This window comes from Hyperolius riggenbachi, chromosome 11, assembly GCF_040937935.1.
Source record: "Hyperolius riggenbachi isolate aHypRig1 chromosome 11, aHypRig1.pri, whole genome shotgun sequence".
NCBI lineage: Eukaryota > Metazoa > Chordata > Amphibia > Anura > Hyperoliidae > Hyperolius > Hyperolius riggenbachi.
The window spans coordinates 253894315-253912487 of record NC_090656.1 but is presented as its reverse complement, the minus strand read 5'-3'; the positions used below and the strand labels follow the sequence as shown (position 1 = coordinate 253912487).

The window sequence follows — 18173 nt, the reverse complement described above, 5'->3', positions numbered from 1 at the left end:
TGGGAGAGGGAGGCTGTGGGCAGTGCTGTGATTGGTGGGAGAGGAGGCTGTGGGCAGTGCTGTGATTGGTGGGAGGGGAGGCTGTGGGCAGTGCTGTGATTGGTGGGAGAGGAGGCTGTGGGCAGTGCTGTGATTGGTGGGAGGGGAGGCTGTGGGTAGTGCTGTGATTGGTGGGAGGGGAGGCTGTGGGCAGTGCTGTGATTGGTGGGTGGGGAGGCTGTGGGCAGTGCTATGATTGGTGGGAGGGGCAGCTGTGGGCAGTGCTGTGATTGGTGGGAGGGGAGGCTGTGGGTAGTGCTGTGATTGGTGGGAGGGGAGGCTGTGGGCAGTGCTGTGATTGGTGGGTGGGGAGGCTGTGGGCAGTGCTATGATTGGTGGGAGGGGCAGCTGTGGGCAGTGCTGTGATTGGTGGGAGGGGAGGCTGTGGGTAGTGCTGTGATTGGTGGGAGGGGAGGCTGTGGGCAGTGCTGTGATTGGTGGGAGGGGAGGCTGTGGGCAGTGCTGTGATTGGTGGGTGGGGAGGCTGTGGGCAGTGCTATGATTGGTGGGAGGGGCAGCTGTGGGCAGTGCTGTGATTGGTGGGAGGGGAGGCTGTGGGCAGTGCTGTGATTGGTGGGAGGGGAGGCTGTGGGCAGTGCTGTGATTGGTGGGAGGGGAGGCTGTGGGCAGTGCTGTGATTGGTGGGAGGGGAGGCTGTGGGCAGTGCTGTGATTGGTGGGAGGGGAGGCTGTGGGCAGTGCTGTGATTGGTGGGAGGGGAGGCTGTGGGCAGTGCTGTGATTGGTGGGAGAGGAGGCTGTGGGCAGTGCTGTGATTGGTGGGAGGGGAGGCTGTGGGCAGTGCTGTGATTGGTGGGAGAGGGAGGCTGTGGGCAGTGCTGTGATTGGTGGGAGAGGGAGGCTGTGGGCAGTGCTGTGATTGGTGGGAGAGGAGGCTGTGGGCAGTGCTGTGATTGGTGGGAGGGGAGGCTGTGGGCAGTGCTGTGATTGGTGGGAGAGGAGGCTGTGGGCAGTGCTGTGATTGGTGGGAGGGGAGGCTGTGGGTAGTGCTGTGATTGGTGGGAGGGGAGGCTGTGGGCAGTGCTGTGATTGGTGGGTGGGGAGGCTGTGGGCAGTGCTATGATTGGTGGGAGGGGCAGCTGTGGGCAGTGCTGTGATTGGTGGGAGGGGAGGCTGTGGGTAGTGCTGTGATTGGTGGGAGGGGAGGCTGTGGGCAGTGCTGTGATTGGTGGGTGGGGAGGCTGTGGGCAGTGCTATGATTGGTGGGAGGGGCAGCTGTGGGCAGTGCTGTGATTGGTGGGAGGGGCAGCTGTGGGCAGTGCTGTGATTGGTGGGAGGGGCAGCTGTGGGCAGTGCTGTGATTGGTGGAAGGGGAGGCTGTGGGCAGTGCTGTGATTGGTGGGAGGGGAGGCTGTGGGCAGTGCTGTGATTGGTGGGAGGGGAGGCTGTGGGCAGTGCTGTGATTGGTGGGAGGGGAGGCTGTGGGCAGTGCTGTGATTGGTGGGAGGGGAGGCTGTGGGCAGTGCTGTGATTGGTGGGAGGGGAGGCTGTGGGCAGTGCTGTGATTGGTGGGAGGGGAGGCTGTGGGCAGTGCTGTGATTGGTGGGAGAGGGAGGCTGTGGGCAGTGCTGTGATTGGTGGGAGGGGAGGCTGTGGGTAGTGCTGTGATTGGTGGGAGGGGAGGCTGTGGGCAGTGCTGTGATTGGTGTTTTTTTTAAGCATCTTTTGCAGGAAAACAGAGAGGAAAGGGGTCCACACCAGGAATTTGCCATTTTTCCTGAGAGGACTACTCAGGTGGGAAATAAAAGGCAGATCAGTCAAGCTGGAGCTAGCCTGAAAGGCATCCAAGAGGCATGTTGTGCCTCTTGGATGTCCCTTTTTGAGACAGGAAAAAACAGCACAGGAAATTTTGGCGTGCCATCATAGGCTGTAATGTAGATTGCTGCTATAGCAGCGCTCAGACAGTAATTTGGGCACCATCAAAAGACCACCGCCCAAATTACTATAAAAACAGCGTTATTCAGCCGCCAGCAACAGCTGAAATACACCTTACCCCTGAGTCCACGGCGACCTAGAGGGGTATTAGTAATTAACGCCGCCCAGATTTTTCGCGGAGCAGGGTGAGCCTTTTTCGGCTTTGCCCTGTACCCAAATGTGCTGCCACCTTACTTACATGCCTGCATTTTTTATGTCATGTAATTTCCGCTATACTTATAGCAGGTTGGTGTGACCTATCGCCACTAGGCGGGGGGTTCCAGGCGTCCAGCGGCACTGTGGAAGTGACAAGGGGAGGAGTCAGAGGGTGGGGCTTCCACTATTATCACCATGTTCCCCAATCGCTGTAATGGCAAAAATGCTGTCTTCTGTCTTGCAATTCGTATTATGTAATTCAGTGTAGTCAGTGATGCTTGTTTTTTTGGTCCAGATTGTGGAAGATTGGTGAATTGCGTAGGCTGCGCACGCCACTATATTCTATATATACAATATGTGTTGTGGATGTGATGCTGGCACAAGCTGTTAGTGTATAGAGGAATGCAAAGCTGCAGTCGCCCCCACACCAACTTATCACACAGGCCTGTGTGATCTCAGCCTCACCCTCGCTCACTCACTCTCTATTGTGCTACCTCTCTCACTTTCTTGCAAGTCTTTATTGTAAGATTAGATTGTCAGCTCCAATGCTATACAAACGAGGAAAGGAGACGGCACACTACTGGCTGCAAAATTTGCTGTATTAGGTGGACAAACACTACATGTTACGGATCCAACGATCCTTCATCAGGTGTTAAACAGCAATGACAGATACAAACATGTATAAATACATCCAACATACAAACACCCCGCCCATCAAGGCTCCACCCAGGGAGCCGTTAACTCTTAAAGGGGAACTTCAGCCTAAACAAACATACTGTCATCAAGTTACATTAGTTATGTTAATTAGAATAGATGGGTAATATAATCTCTTACCCACCCTGTTTTAAAAGAACAGGCAAATGTTTGTGATTCATGGGGGCTGCCATCTTTGTCATGGGGGCAGCCATCTTTTTGGTTGAAAGCAGGTGACAGGGAGTAGGAGACACAGTTCCAACTGCCCTGTGTCCTGATTACCCCTCCCAGCTGCACACGCTAGGCTTCAAATGTCAAATTCAAAATGTAAAAAAAAAAATTGCACCAAAACAGCAGCACGAGAACAACAACATCAGAAATCCCATCATGCTTTGCACAGCATCAGGGGAAAAAAGCCCGGGCAGTTTTCTTCTGTGCAGCTAAAAATGAGGCTTGTATAAGAGAAACAAAGTTCTGATGCTGTGAAACTGTTAAAGAAACACCAGGCCTTTTCAGTGCTGCTCAGTCGATTTTTAGTCCGGAGGTTCACTTTAAGTCCCAAGTCTCTAATAAAATCGGTCATATGGCACTCCTTCACAGCTACCAAAAAACAAACTTCAATGACTGACCGTAATCCAGGTACTTCCGAGAACGGACTACCATAAGACCACCTGTAGAAAAACACGTAATATTATAGTGTGCTGCAATAAAAAGATACACGCTGGTCACATTGCACATTTGCTACAGACAACATTTGTTATAAAGACAGCAATTGTTATAAAAAACATTTTAGTGGCAACCTCTCATTCATCCCTCTAGGGGTCACAACATCTAATGAGTAAATCCACTTGGCTTCCCTTTGCTTTAATTTCTTCTCCAAATCACCCCCCCTATTAGACAAGGTCACCGCTTCCAAAACGCACCAGCGTAATTGTGCGGCATTATGCCCTTCATTGAAAAAATGTCTTGCCACTGAGGTATCATAACATTTGCGCTCTCCTTCTGCGTATTTCGTGATAGCACGTTTGTGCTCCTGTATGCGGGTCCTCACTGATCTGGTTTCACCCACATACATGAGCCCACACGGGCACTTTAGCCCATATACCACCCATGTCGTGGAACAATAATGTCTACCTTTAATGGCGATACGCTCACCTGTATGAGGGTGGCAAATTCTATCACCCCTAATAATACCACTACATACATTACAATTCAAACAGGGATATGTCCCGGCTCTCCCTGTGACAACATTGCTCTTATCAGAAGATACGTCTGTGTGTCTCACTCTATCATAGATAGTGGTACCCCTTCTGATCGAGAAGATAGGTTCCTCCTGGAAACAAGATCCAAGTTCTTTGTCGTTACATAATAACGGCCAGAACCTACGATTCATCTGGATCACCGTTTATCCAGCTTTACGTACTTCATAGATTGTCAGCTCCTCTGAGGACAGTCAGTGACATGACTATGTACTCTGTAATGTGCTGCAGGAGATGTCAGTGCTATATAAATACATAATAATATGGTAGGACATTAGACTATGACTATGGTAGGATTAGAGTGTGAGCTCCTCTGAGGACAGTCAGTGACATGGGTATGTACTCTGTAAAGTGCTGCAGTACGTGTCAGTGCTATATAAATACATAATAATAATATGGTAGGACATTAGACTATGACTATGGTAGGATTAGATTGTGAGCTCCTCTGAGGACAGTCATTGACATGACTATGTACCCTGTAATGTGCTGCAGGAGATGTCAGTGCTATAAAAATACATAATAATAATAATATGGTAGTACATTACATTATGACTATGGCAGGATTAGATTGTGAGCTCCTCTGAGGACAGTCAGTGACATGACTATGCACTCTGTAATGTGCTGCAGAAGATGTCAGTGCTATATAATACATAATAATATGGTAGGACATTGGACTATGACTATGGTAGGATTAGAGTGTGAGCTCCTGTGAGGACAGTCAGTGACATGACTATGCACTCTGTAATGTGCTGCAGAATATGTCAGTGCTATATAATACATAATAATATGGTAGGACATTGGACTATGACTATGGTAGGATTAGAGTGTGAGCTCCTGTGAGGACAGTCAGTGACATGACTATGCACTCTGTAATGTGCTGCAGAAGATGTCAGTACTATATAATACATAATAATATGGTAGGACTTTGGACTACGACTATGGTAGGATTAGAGTGTGAGCTCCTGTGAGGACAGTCTGGTAGGATTAGATTGTGAGCTCCTCTGAGGACAGTCAGTGACATGACTATGTACTCTGTACAGTGCTGCAGAAGATGTCAGTGCTATATAATACATAATAATATGGTAGGGCATTATCACTATGGTAGGACTGTTGCAGCAAAATGGAGGAGAGCGGACGGTGTGTGGAGAGATGCTAAACGCTCTGACTAATCATCTCTTGTAGGAATCTCAATCCCAGCTCCAGCAATGTTTTGTGTAGCGAGGAAATGCAAATATTCTAAAGTACAATTAAGAGGATGCAAAAATAAAAAATGCCCACAATAGTGCCCTGAAAATGCATGTAAAGAAATGTTTTTCTTAAATGGGTCCCCCTGTTGTATTTGTGGGCTGTCACCTAAGTACAGGAACTGTGCAGTGGAAAGTTTTTTTTTTTTTTTCCCCTCCGCATGGAAACACAAGAAAACTTCCTATTTCACATAAGATAAAGGTCACTATGACTAGAAGGAAATTGAAACTTCCCCCCACTGCACCTTTCAAAAGTTTACACATTGGAGTATTTAAAGCATATTGGAGAACATCACATGACCTCAGTCAGAAAAGTCCCTGATATGGCTTGGGACAACCCTTTTTAGTAGCACAGCGTTGGCATGTATACCTGTGGGGGGAGAAAGGTTGATGTAGTAAGACCATTCATTCTCATGTACACCTTTATAGGAGACCCTTCATTCTCATGTACACCTTTATAGGAGACCCTTCATTCTCATGTACACCTTTATAGGAGACCCTTCATTCTCATGTACACCTTTATAGGAGACCCTTCATTCTCCTGTACACCTTTATAGGAGACCCTTCATTCTCATGTACACCTTTATAGGAGACCCTTCATTCTCATGTACACCTTTATAGGAGACCCTTCATTCTCATGTACACCTTTATAGGAGACCCTTCATTCTCATGTACACCTTTATAGGAGACCCTTCATTCTCATGTACACCTTTATAGGAGACCCTTCATTCTCCTGTACACCTTTATATTAGACCCTTTATTCTCATGTACACCTTTATAGGAGACCCTTCATTCTCATGTACACCTTTATAGGAGACCCTTCATTCTCATGTACACCTTTATAGGAGACCCTTCATTCTCATGTACACCTTTATAGGAGACCCTTCATTCTCATGTACACCTTTATGGGAGACCCTTCATTCTCATGTACACCTTTATAGGAGACCCTTCATTCTCATGTACACCTTTATAGGAGACCCTTCATTCTCATGTACACCTTTATAGGAGACCCTTCATTCTCATGTACACCTTTATGGGAGACCCTTCATTCTCATGTACACCTTTATAGGAGACCCTTCATTCTCATGTACACCTTTATAGGAGACCATTCATTCTCATGTACACCTTTATAGGAGACCATTCATTCTCATGTACACCTTTATAGGAGACCCTTTATTCTCATGTACACCTTACTAACAATACATTTCTATTGAGAGGGTTTGATAGAGAATATTCTTCATTCATTCTCATGTACTACTTACTGACATTTCTATGGTTTATAATAATCACAAAAAGCACAAAGTCAATATTTTTGCTCTGAGTTTTATTTACAGTTTTATTTACAACAGGATAGGCCACATGGTGTAACATTAAAATGGGTACTAGTGATACTAGCATGTACGGCTGGATTTGAGGCAAGGCTATGGCCCAGGGCACAAGGCAGCAAGGGGCAGGCAGTGGGCTGGCACACTGAGGCAGTTAAACTGCCAAACATGTAAACTGCAGTAGTCACTAACCCAGTTCATGGTTGTCATACTTCCACGGGGCGAGCAGTGGAGCACTGGTCTGGTGCCCCCCTCCCCATCCTGTGTTGTACTCCCTCCAAGAGTGGGGTTGGTGACATTGGGCATTGGGCGGTACTGAAGCTATCACTAACCCAGTTCATGGTTGTCATACTTCCACGGGGCGAGCAGTGGAGCACTGGTCTGGTGCCCCCCTCCCCATCCTGTGTTGTACTCCCTCCAAGAGTGGGGTTGGTGACATTGGGCGGTACTGAAGCTATCACTAACCCAGTTCATGGTTGTCATACTTCCACGGGGCGAGCAGTGGAGCACTGGTCCGGTGCCCCCCTCCCCATCCTGTGTTGTACTCCCTCCAAGAGTGGGGTTGGTGACATTGGGCATTGGGCGGTACTGAAGCTATCACTAACCCAGCTCATGGTTGTCATACTTCCACGGGGCGAGCAGTGGAGCACTGGTCTGGTGCCCCCCTCCCCATCCTGTGTTGTACTTCCTCCAAGAGTGGGGTTGGTGACATTGGGCGGTACTGCAACAATCACTAACCCAGTTCATGGTTGTCATACTTCCACGGGGCGAGCAGTGGAGCACTGGTCTGGTGCCCCCCTCCCCATCCTGTGTTGTACTTTCTCCAAGAGTGGGATTGGTTACATTGGGCGGTACTGCAACAATTACTAACCCAGTTCATGGTTGTCATACTTCCACGGGGCGAGCAGTGGAGCACTGGTCTGGTGCCCCCCTCCCCATCCTGTGTTGTACTCCCTCCAAGAGTGGGATTGGTGACATTGGGCATTGGGCGGTACTGCAGCTATCACTAACCCAGTTCATGGTTGTCGTACTTCCACGGGGCGAGCAGTGGAGCACTGGTCCGGTGCCCCCCTCCCCATCCTGTGTTGTACTCCCTCCAAGAGTGGGCTTGGTGACAGTGGGCCTTGGGCAGTAAAATGTCTAAATCTGGCCTTGCTAGCGTGCGTATTTGCTTGCTCTCTTCAGGGCGGTATACTGTTTCTTTGTCATGCCAAGGCGATGGTGACGTGGTAATGTTGTTGGCACCTTCATCTCCAGAATGGGCCACTTCTCAGCCAGTAACTTCTGTGCCATGTGTGCCTTTTTCCTGGTATTTTCACAATAGCTGGTCATAGCGGATCTCAGGCTTTCTCTTAAGTCTTGCAGGTCTGTCTCAGGCATCTCCCAGAATCGTAGGCTGTCCCTCAAGTGGGTGACGAGCCTTTTCACCGCTGTCATGTCCTTGGTGTCGGTGAAGGTCTGGGTGCACCCCCGAAGAAGGGGCTGTAGAAACTTCATCTTGTAAAGTTCAAAGTATATGAGCCTGAGACGCTCTTGCCTGCTAGTTGGTGGTGGTGCAGCATCCTCACTCCTGCGGGGAAAGAGTCGTCTCCACCAGGAGGACCTCTCAGTTGCCAGGTGATGGATACAGTCACGAAGAGTAACATGGGCTGCATCGGCGACTTTTGTTCTGCTGTCCTCTGCCTTGAGCAGTAAGGGCAGAAGATTCTGCTCTAGGACAGCCGTCATCGGTCTAGACAGACGGGTGGTGTATCTGCCGAGGATGGCACTGAACAGCTGCATGGCACACAGCTCTGCCTCAGGATGGGAGCTGTTCAAGTACTTGCTGGTGACCTGCAGAAGTTCCAGCAGTATTCCAGCACTGGTGTTCTTGGGAAACAGTGCTGTCAGTGCCAAAGCTGTGTTAAGAAGCTGCCCAGTCAAGGTTGGTCTTTCAGGATTCAGTTTTTTCAGGATGATGTCAAGGAGCTCAAGCCTGAATGGGGCAGCTTCTTCGGGGCAGTTTTTAATGTAAAACTGCCAAAAATTCAGGCCAGCGGACAAGATGAGGTAGCTGTCTTGTTGGTGAAGGAGGTGGAGCACCTCAGAGGACAGATATTGGTACTCCCCTGACAGCCTGGAGGTTATTCTGATCACCTCGGCTACAAAGATTGCAGCTGTCCGCTGGCTTTGCTGGTTTGTGGAACCACCCAGGAGGACCTTGATATAACGGTAGGCCTCCTTCCACTTTCCAGATATCACCGACCTTGCAGCACTGTCCTTAATGAGTCGGTGATGTTCTTGGGGCTCCAGGCCTACGTCCATGATGTCGACTTCTGGGAGAGGTGACATCTGTTTTATGAGCAGTTCCTTCACATCCGCCCCCATCAGGTAATCCTCAATGATGCCAATTGAGAAGACTGTGTTGGAGGCGTTGTCGGGGGTGTTCCACTGCTTCAGCCAGGAGCCCAAGATGGTACGGATGTGCTGTAGTAGATCTTGTCCTCGATGGTTCCTATTGGAACAGAGCCGGAACACGCAGTTGTTGATGACAGCGAGCAGATGTTGCTTTAGAACGCTGTCATAGATCTCCTCCATCTTGCGGTTGATGTGCGCGAGGATGAAAATGATACTAACATCCTCGATGTCGGGGTGTCTCACAACTGCGGAGAGGCTCATCAGAAGTGCGATCAGGTTGTCGCGGTCTGGCTTGACTAAAACCTGGAACATGCCAGGAGGGATGTTAGCCAACAGTCCCCTGATAGTCAAGCCTGGGTAAATTCCTGCTAGCTGGTACAGGAACTTACGGGCAGCCATGCTGACTGAGGCACAGTTGTCCCTCTGTGCCCTCAACATGACGCCGATGGTAACGTCTATGTACCCCTCAGGGATGAGGGTTGCTGCCATAGGGGACTGCAGCATCTTCAGCAGAAAGGTAAAGATGAGCTCTTTCTGCTGGTTCTCGGTGTTTTCATCCTGCAGGACAATTTTCATGCTGTCGATGTTATCCAGCAACTCTGCAGGGTCCAGTTTGCCTATAAGTTCAGGCAACATTGCTACCAGCGGTGGTGTGGCTAGGCAGTCTATGCAATCCAGGATCATGGTGATAGAATCACTGGAGCAGGTTGGTGATAAACAAAAGATCGGGATTGATGATATTTTCACCGACCACTAAAGATGATATGTGTCTCCCCCAAGGGAAAACCCTGGGGAAGAGGAGTCCAAAGTATATCAAAAGCCGAATCGGTATCCAAAATCGTAGTCAAAAAACAAAGCCAGTAATCGTTATCAGTAAGCAAGAGTATCAGTAAGCGCAAGAGAGTCACTATCCCCAAAGGTCAAGTGTGACTGGCAGGCCTGGGACGCTGCTATTTATACCTTGAGTTTTTTGCTGAGTCATAATGTAGGCTGATATCAACATGTGATTGGCTGCTGGTGGTGATGCTTGTAGCCAATCACTGAGCATTAAGGGCATGGAAGATTCTAGTATAGCTTGTGTTTTTTGCTGAGTCATAATGGATGCTGATATTGACATGTGATTGGCTGCTGGTGGTGATTGTAGCCAATTACTGAGAATTAAGGGCATGGAAGATTCTAGTATACCTTGTGTTTTTTGCTGAGTCATAATGGAGGCTGATATCAACATGTGATTGGCTGCTGGTGGTGATTGTAGCCAATTACTGAGAATTAAGGGCATGGAAGATTCTAGTATACCTTGTGTTTTTTGCTGAGTCATAATGGATGCTGATATTGACATGTGATTGGTTGGTGGTGGTGATTGTAGCCAGTTACTGAGAATTAAGGCCATGGAAGACTCTAGAGCATTTTAGAGTATTCTTGTAGCACATGATATTGGGCATTGGAATTTTCCACAATTTTATAATAATAATTTGCAAGCAGGCCACTTTGTGTCTTTTTCTCCTCATTGATTTTGACAGGAAACCTTTTCAAATCAATGCCACTTGTAAGATTTTGAAGCCACAGCCACCAAACGTGGACAAAATATTTTTCTCGTCAACCCAAATGAAAATGTGAATTTTGGCGGGATGCCCCCAAAAGTGGGCGGAGCCAAAAAAACAGCCAATGAAAATGTAGCTATTCTCTAATGGCTTCCACTTGTACAGTTTTGATGCTTCAGTCCCCAAACTTGGAACACATTTTCTTGATATCAACCCGAAATAAAATGTGAATTTTTTGTAGGTTGCCCCAAAGTGGGCGGAGCTTTGAAAAAAAAATGTGCCAATGATAATGTAGCTATTTTCCAATGGCTTTCACTTGTACAGTTTTTAAGCTACACTCACCAAACTTGGAACACAATTTCTTGATATCAACCCGAAATAAAATGTGAATTTTTGCATGATGCCCCAAAGTGGGCGGAGCTTAGAAAAAAAAAAAAGGCCAATGAAAATGTAGCTATTTTCTTCCCACTTCTCCTTCAGTCTTCGGAGTACAGTTGTGAAACTTTGCACACCATTTGGGCCCATAGCGGTGTAGGTTGCTTGTGCTTTATTAAGGCATCCCACCCTCCATGGCCCTGGGTCAGCCCACTGAAGACCCAACTTTTTGTTTGGAAAATGTGAAACTGCTTCCAATCGTACGGCTCTGAAAATAAACTCGCCAAACTTGGGTTGTATTTTCATTGGGTCAATTTCAAAATTTGGTCACATTTTGGGGATTCAAAATACTGGGCAGAGCCACAAACTGCCTGTAACAAGCTGTCATTCTCACTGTATTCTAGTCCCCAAAATTGGCATAGTCAGTCACTGGTAAAAGTCATAAAAAGTGGGTGGATTATCAAAGGGAATAATGAAATGACAAGGTTAGTGGCAGGGAGCTTATATCTTATATCACAGTTGTTCTCTGGGTGACTGGGGTTACAATTCAGGAAAAAAGGGTGGAGTCTACAACAGCTGTGCAATTTGATAAGTCTAAACATGTAATTGGTCCAATCAAGCAATTGGATCTGAACTGATTAGTAGAATTGCGCAACTTGATTGGTTCAAATATGCAATGCAATTGATCCAGTCATGCAATTTAATTGATCTGGACAGAGTGGTCCAATCGTGCAACTGAATTGCTCCAATCTGATTTGTCCAATCATGAAAGGTGGTTGGTCACATCCGATTGGTCCAATCAGGTAGTGTAATTGATGCGATGTGATTAATCCAATCCTGCAATGGGATTGGTCCAATCGTGCAATTTGTTTGGCCCAATTTTGCTGTTCCATTGAGTCAGACGTGCAATCCAAGATGGTGTATGTGATTTCCAGAGAGACGGCGTGTGCACTCCTGCCGCACAATGTTGTAGTACGCTCGTTCTCAATAAAGGATATTATACACAATAAAAGAGAATAAAATGTACTTGAGAAATAAAATAAAAAATGTAACGTATGTTGAGCAAGCTGGGATATGTAGTTCTTTATACCTCTGTATGTACAGTGTGCTGAGAGCTGTAGTTCTGTGGCTAAAATAGTCAGAGGGCCTAAATGTTTTACTTTCCTTGGACTCTGCTAGGTCTTACCCCAGATATTCATTATATGGTAAGACATTAGACTATGGCAGGATTAGAGTGTGAGCTCCTCTGAGGACAGTCAGTGACATGACTATGTACTCTGTAATGTGCTGCAGAAGATGTCAGTGCTATATAAATACATAATAATAATATGGTAGGACATTAGACTATGACTATGGTGGGATTAGAGTGTGAGCTCCTCTGAGGACAGTCAGTGACATAACTACATACTCTGTAATGTGCTGCAGAAGATGTCAGTGCTATATAAATACATAATAATAATATGGTAGGACATTAGACTATGACTATGGTAGGATTAGAGTGTAAGCTCCTCTGAGTTACAGTCAGTGACATGACTATGTACTCTGCAATGTGCTGCAGGAGATGTCAGTGCTATATAAATACATAATAATATGGGGGGACATTAGACTATGACTATGATAGGATTAGAGTGTGAGCTCCTCTGAGGACAGTCAGTGACATAACTACATACTCTGTAATGTGCTGCAGAAGATGCCAGTGCTATATAAATACATAATAATAATATGGTAGGACATTAGACTATGACTATGGTAGGATTAGATTGTGAGCTCCTCTGAGGACAGTCAGTGACATGCCTATGTACTCTGTAATGTGCTGCAGAAGATGTCAGTGCTATATAAATACATAATAATAATATGGTAGGACATTAGACTATGACTATGGTGGGATTAGATTGTGAGCTCCTCTGAGGACAGTCAGTGACATGCCTATGTACTCTGTAATGTGCTGCAGAAGATGTCAGTGCTATATAAATACATAATAATAATATGGTAGGACATTAGACTATGACTATGGTGGGATTAGAGTGTGAGCTCCTCTGAGGACAGTCAGTGACATAACTACATACTCTGTAATGTGCTGCAGAAGATGTCAGAGCTATATAAATACATAATAATAATATGGTAGGACATTAGACTATGACTATGGTAGGATTAGAGTGTAAGCTCCTCTGAGTTACAGTCAGTGACATGACTATGTACTCTGCAATGTGCTGCAGGAGATGTCAGTGCTATATAAATACATAATAATATGGGGGGACATTAGACTATGACTATGATAGGATTAGAGTGTGAGCTCCTCTGAGGACAGTCAGTGACATAACTACATACTCTGTAATGTGCTGCAGAAGATGCCAGTGCTATATAAATACATAATAATAATATGGTAGGACATTAGACTATGACTATGGTAGGATTAGATTGTGAGCTCCTCTGAGGACAGTCAGTGACATGACTATGTACTCTGTAATGTGCTGCAGAAGATGTCAGTGCTATATAAATACATAATAATAATATGGTAGGACATTAGACTATGACTATGGTAGGATTAGATTGTGAGCTCCTCTGAGGACAGTCAGTGACATGACTATGTACTCTGTACTGTGCTGCAGAAGATGTCAGTGCTATATAAATACATAATAATAATATGGTAGGACATTAGACTATGACTATGGTAGGATTAGATTGTGAGCTCCTCTGAGGACAGTCAGTGACATGACTATGTACTCTGTAATGTGCTGCAGAAGATGTCAGTGCTATATAAATACATAATAATAATATGGTAGGACATTAGACTATGACTATGGTAGGATTAGATTGTGAGCTCCTCTGAGGACAGTCAGTGACATGACTATGTACTCTGTACTGTGCTGCAGAAGATGTCAGTGCTATATAAATACATAATAATAATATGGTAGGACATTAGACTAATGCTGCATACACACTTGAGATAAAAGTCTCTGGAAAAGGCAAGATCACAGACCAATTTTACCCCATTCCATGTAGTATGAGAGCCATACTCTACACAGTCTATTCTATGGAGCTGCACTCCCCATCAGATAAAATCTTTGCAAGATGCTGCACACAAAGATGCCCTTACACATTCAAAAGATCATTATCTGCAAAAGATCTCTTCCTGCAATAGATCCATTCCTGCAAAATGCATGCATAGTCTATGAGATCTGCAGATCCTCATACACACCTTGTTTAACAGACTTCATCTGCATATCTGGCAATCATCTGCAGATCTGAAAATCCATCCTGGTGGATCTGATCTGCAGATGATATGCAGATGATTGCCTGCTAAACAAGGTGTGTATGATGATCTGCAGATCTCATAGACTATGAATGCATTTTGAAGGAATGGATCTATTTCAGGAAGAGATCTTTTGCAGATAATGATCTTTTGAATGTGTAAGGGCATCTTTGTGTGCAGCATCTTGCAAAGATTTTATCTGATGGGGAGTGCAGCTCCATAGAATAGACTGTGAAGGTATGGCTCTCATACTACATGGAATGGGGTATAATTGGTCTGTGATCTTGCCTTTTCCAGAGACTTTTATCTCAAGTGTGTATGCAGCATTAGACTATGGCAGGATTAGATTGTGAGCTCCTCTGAGGACAGTCAGTGACATAACTACATACTCTGTAATGTGCTGCAGAAGATGTCAGTGGTATAAAAATCTATATATATAATAGACTAAGTGCCTCAACCTTCAAGCAAGAAGAAGAAGTACTTTGCATGAGAAAATGTATGCGTGCTCAAACACCAAGTTTAAGGCCTCTTTTCCACGGACTGTTGAGCTGTGTGCTCAGTAAGCAGTTACCAGGCAGCAGCAAACAGTTACCAGGCAACAGCAAGCAGTTACCAGGCAGCAGCAAGCAGTTACCAGGCAGCAGCAAGCAGTTACCAGGCAGCAGCAAGCAGTTACCAGGCAGCAGCAAACAGTTACCAGGCAGCAGCAAGCAGTTACCAGGCAGCAGCAAGCAGTTACCAGGCAGCAGCAAGCAGTTACCAGGCAGCAGCAAGCAGTTACCAGGCAGCAGCAAGCAGTTACCAGGCAGCAGCAAGCAGTTACCAGGCAGCAGCAAGCAGTTACCAGGCAGCAGCAAGCAGTTACCAGGCAGCAGCAAGCAGTTACCAGGCAGCAGCAAGCAGTTACCAGGCAGCAGCAAGCAGTTACCAGGCAGCAGCAAGCAGTTACCAGGCAGCAGCAAGCAGTTACCAGGCAGCAGCAAGCAGTTACCAGGCAGCAGCAAGCAGTTACCAGGCAGCAGCAAGCTGTTAGCTACCAGGCAGCAGCAAGCTGTTAGCTACCAGGCAGCAGCAAGCTGTTAGCTACCAGGCAGCAGCAAGCTGTTACCGGGCAGCAGCAAGCTGTTACCGGGCAGCAGCAAGCTGTTACCGGGCAGCAGCAAGCTGTTACCGGGCAGCAGCAAGCTGTTACCGGGCAGCAGCAAGCTGTTTAAAGAAACAAATGGGGTTATGCGCTCTTGGAGGATCCCCTCAAACTTCAATCCGCGGTGCGCGCTCACAAAATCTATTGATGTTAGATTAGTTCAGTCAGTTACATAAATGAGCAGCGCTCAGGGCCTCACACCATGGAGCAATGATTATATAACCTTATATAGGTAGAAAACAGTCACAAGTCCACGTTCATCAGTGGTACAAGCATCCAGGTTCCATCATATATCCATATAGGGCCAACGCGTCACATGTAAAGGAGAGAAGAAAAAGACCAATAGTGTAACTCCGTTACTGACCATAAGCCACCACCACCGTAATAGACTAATGGCCAATTGACCGTGGAGATATATGTTTTAAGTAGCACCTCAGGTGAGCACCCTGACACTCCCCCAAAATGTCTGCACTCACCCCGTCACCCTCCAATATTCTCCGGAGGTGGGATTGATCACAGGGGGGATACAATATCCAAAGGAGTCAAATCAGCCGTGTCAATCTACGACTAAAGCAACAATTCATAGCGTAAAACCATTTAATAAACAGATTAAAATTATCAGATCCACTCACAAACGTAGACTTGGGTAAGCGCATGTAAAACAGTAGGGTCCCGGGTGACCTTCCGTTCAGCTGCAGCTTGAAGTCCCCGCGTCCTCTTTGTGAATTAGTTCCTTGCCAGCAGCGTCCGACGTAGCTCCGCCCTACGCGTTTCGTCAGAGGTTCTGACTCATCAGGGGCTGACGTCAGACGCTAACGCTGGCCTCTAAATAGTCTACTCCATTAGTTTTCCTGTCACGTGATGCGGTCCACATTGCTCCTCCCGCAGCGTCATAGCGTAATGCGCCTCACTACTCGAAGAGCGGGTCGGCCCCATATACCTCACGGATGGACCCACGTGACATCAGTCACGTGTTACTCCATGCGTCCTGCGTGTCAGCATACCGCCCCACACTACTCCTTGGACCGCAAACAACTCTCTCAACCCACACTTCCGCTTCCACCCCTTTATTTACTCGTTACCTAGTAACCAGTCGCCTCCATATTTCTTTTTCATGTCGGCTGCATACATACGTATCGCAGCAGACGAAATTATGGGCCACCTAGGGTTCCCACGGAAGGGAGCAGTATAATCCCAAGAACCATCAAAAAGGGGGAAAATTTAAAATAAAAATACATCTAAGAACCGTTCTAAGAAAATTCATCAACCTAAATAAAACCGCGACCTCAAGCTGACAGCTTGCAAAAAAGCCACTTACATCTTAAAGGTACAGACATATTAAACAAATTTCCCACCACATACCAATAATCACAGTTAATACATTGCAAAAAATTCTTCATAATCCCCTAACTACTATTCTCTAGTCATTCTTAATAAAACAATTAAGATCAAGATCTACGTTCAAACCACACGGAGCTAGTGTATCCAATTCAAATATCCATCGTGTCTCTTTTTTTGAAATCTCTCTCACCCTATTCCCACCCCTCCATGCCAGTACCAGTTTTTCAACTCCACAAAACTGCATACCCTTAGGGTTACATGAATGTTTTTGCTTAAAATGCATGGACACACTATGCAGCTCAAAGCCCTTTAGGATGTTAGATATATGTTCACTGATCCTTTCTTTCAAAGATCTGGTGGTGCGGCCCACATATTGTAGGCCACAATCACACCAGATCACATATACCACACCTACTGTGGCACAAGTAATAAAATTGTTGATCTTAAACACCCTCCCATTAGTAGCTGACCGAATACTCACCTGTTTTTTACTTCTGGTTTCAGTACACCCTCTGCAACCCCTACATGGAAAAAAGCCAGGACTCTGCCACCCTACCATCTGCCTCTGAATTGGAGGGGCCACACAACTGGGAGCCAAAGCATTTTTTAGGTTCGGGGCTTTTTTATAAATAAATGACGGTCTCTCTGGTAATACTTCTCTTAATATGTGATCACTCTTTAGGATCCCCCAGTGTCTATCAAAAATTCGTTCTATCTGTCTAAATTGAGTTGAAAATCCTGATACAAATGCAAATGGCTTTACTTCCATAGTTTGGGCCCGCTCAGGCGCATTACGCTATGACGCTGCGGGAGGAGCAATGTGGACCGCATCACGTGACAGGAAAACTAATGGAGTAGACTATTTAGAGGCCAGCGTTAGCGTCTGACGTCAGCCCCTGATGAGTCAGAACCTCTGACGAAACGCGTAGGGCGGAGCTACGTCGGACGCTGCTGGCAAGGAACTAATTCACAAAGAGGACGCGGGGACTTCAAGCTGCAGCTGAACGGAAGGTCACCCGGGACCCTACTGTTTTACATGCGCTTACCCAAGTCTACGTTTGTGAGTGGATCTGATAATTTTAATCTGTTTATTAAATGGTTTTACGCTATGAATTGTTGCTTTAGTCGTAGATTGACACGGCTGATTTGACTCCTTTGGATATTGTATCCCCCCTGTGATCAATCCCACCTCCGGAGAATATTGGAGGGTGACGGGGTGAGTGCAGACATTTTGGGGGAGTGTCAGGGTGCTCACCTGAGGTGCTACTTAAAACATATATCTCCACGGTCAATTGGCCATTAGTCTATTACGGTGGTGGTGGCTTATGGTCAGTAACGGAGTTACACTATTGGTCTTTTTCTTCTCTCCTTTACATGTGACGCGTTGGCCCTATATGGATATATGATGGAACCTGGATGCTTGTACCACTGATGAACGTGGACTTGTGACTGTTTTCTACCTATATAAGGTTA

The 18173-nt window shown here is 46.3% G+C and overlaps 1 protein-coding gene and 1 long non-coding RNA gene across 7 annotated transcripts in view; both read left to right on the top strand.

The window, feature by feature from the left end:
• LOC137538259 (uncharacterized) overlaps window positions 1-17697 on the top strand; it is a 38504-nt gene extending 20807 nt beyond the window's left edge. The window contains exons 2-3 of the long non-coding RNA XR_011024726.1: window positions 17205-17310; window positions 17472-17697. This is a non-coding gene — a long non-coding RNA (uncharacterized lncRNA). The remainder of the gene's footprint in view (window positions 1-17204; window positions 17311-17471) is intronic.
• Window positions 1-18173, top strand: part of DGKZ (diacylglycerol kinase zeta) — a 514388-nt gene that overhangs the window by 98005 nt on the left and 398210 nt on the right. The gene's annotated exons all lie outside the window — the stretch shown is intronic.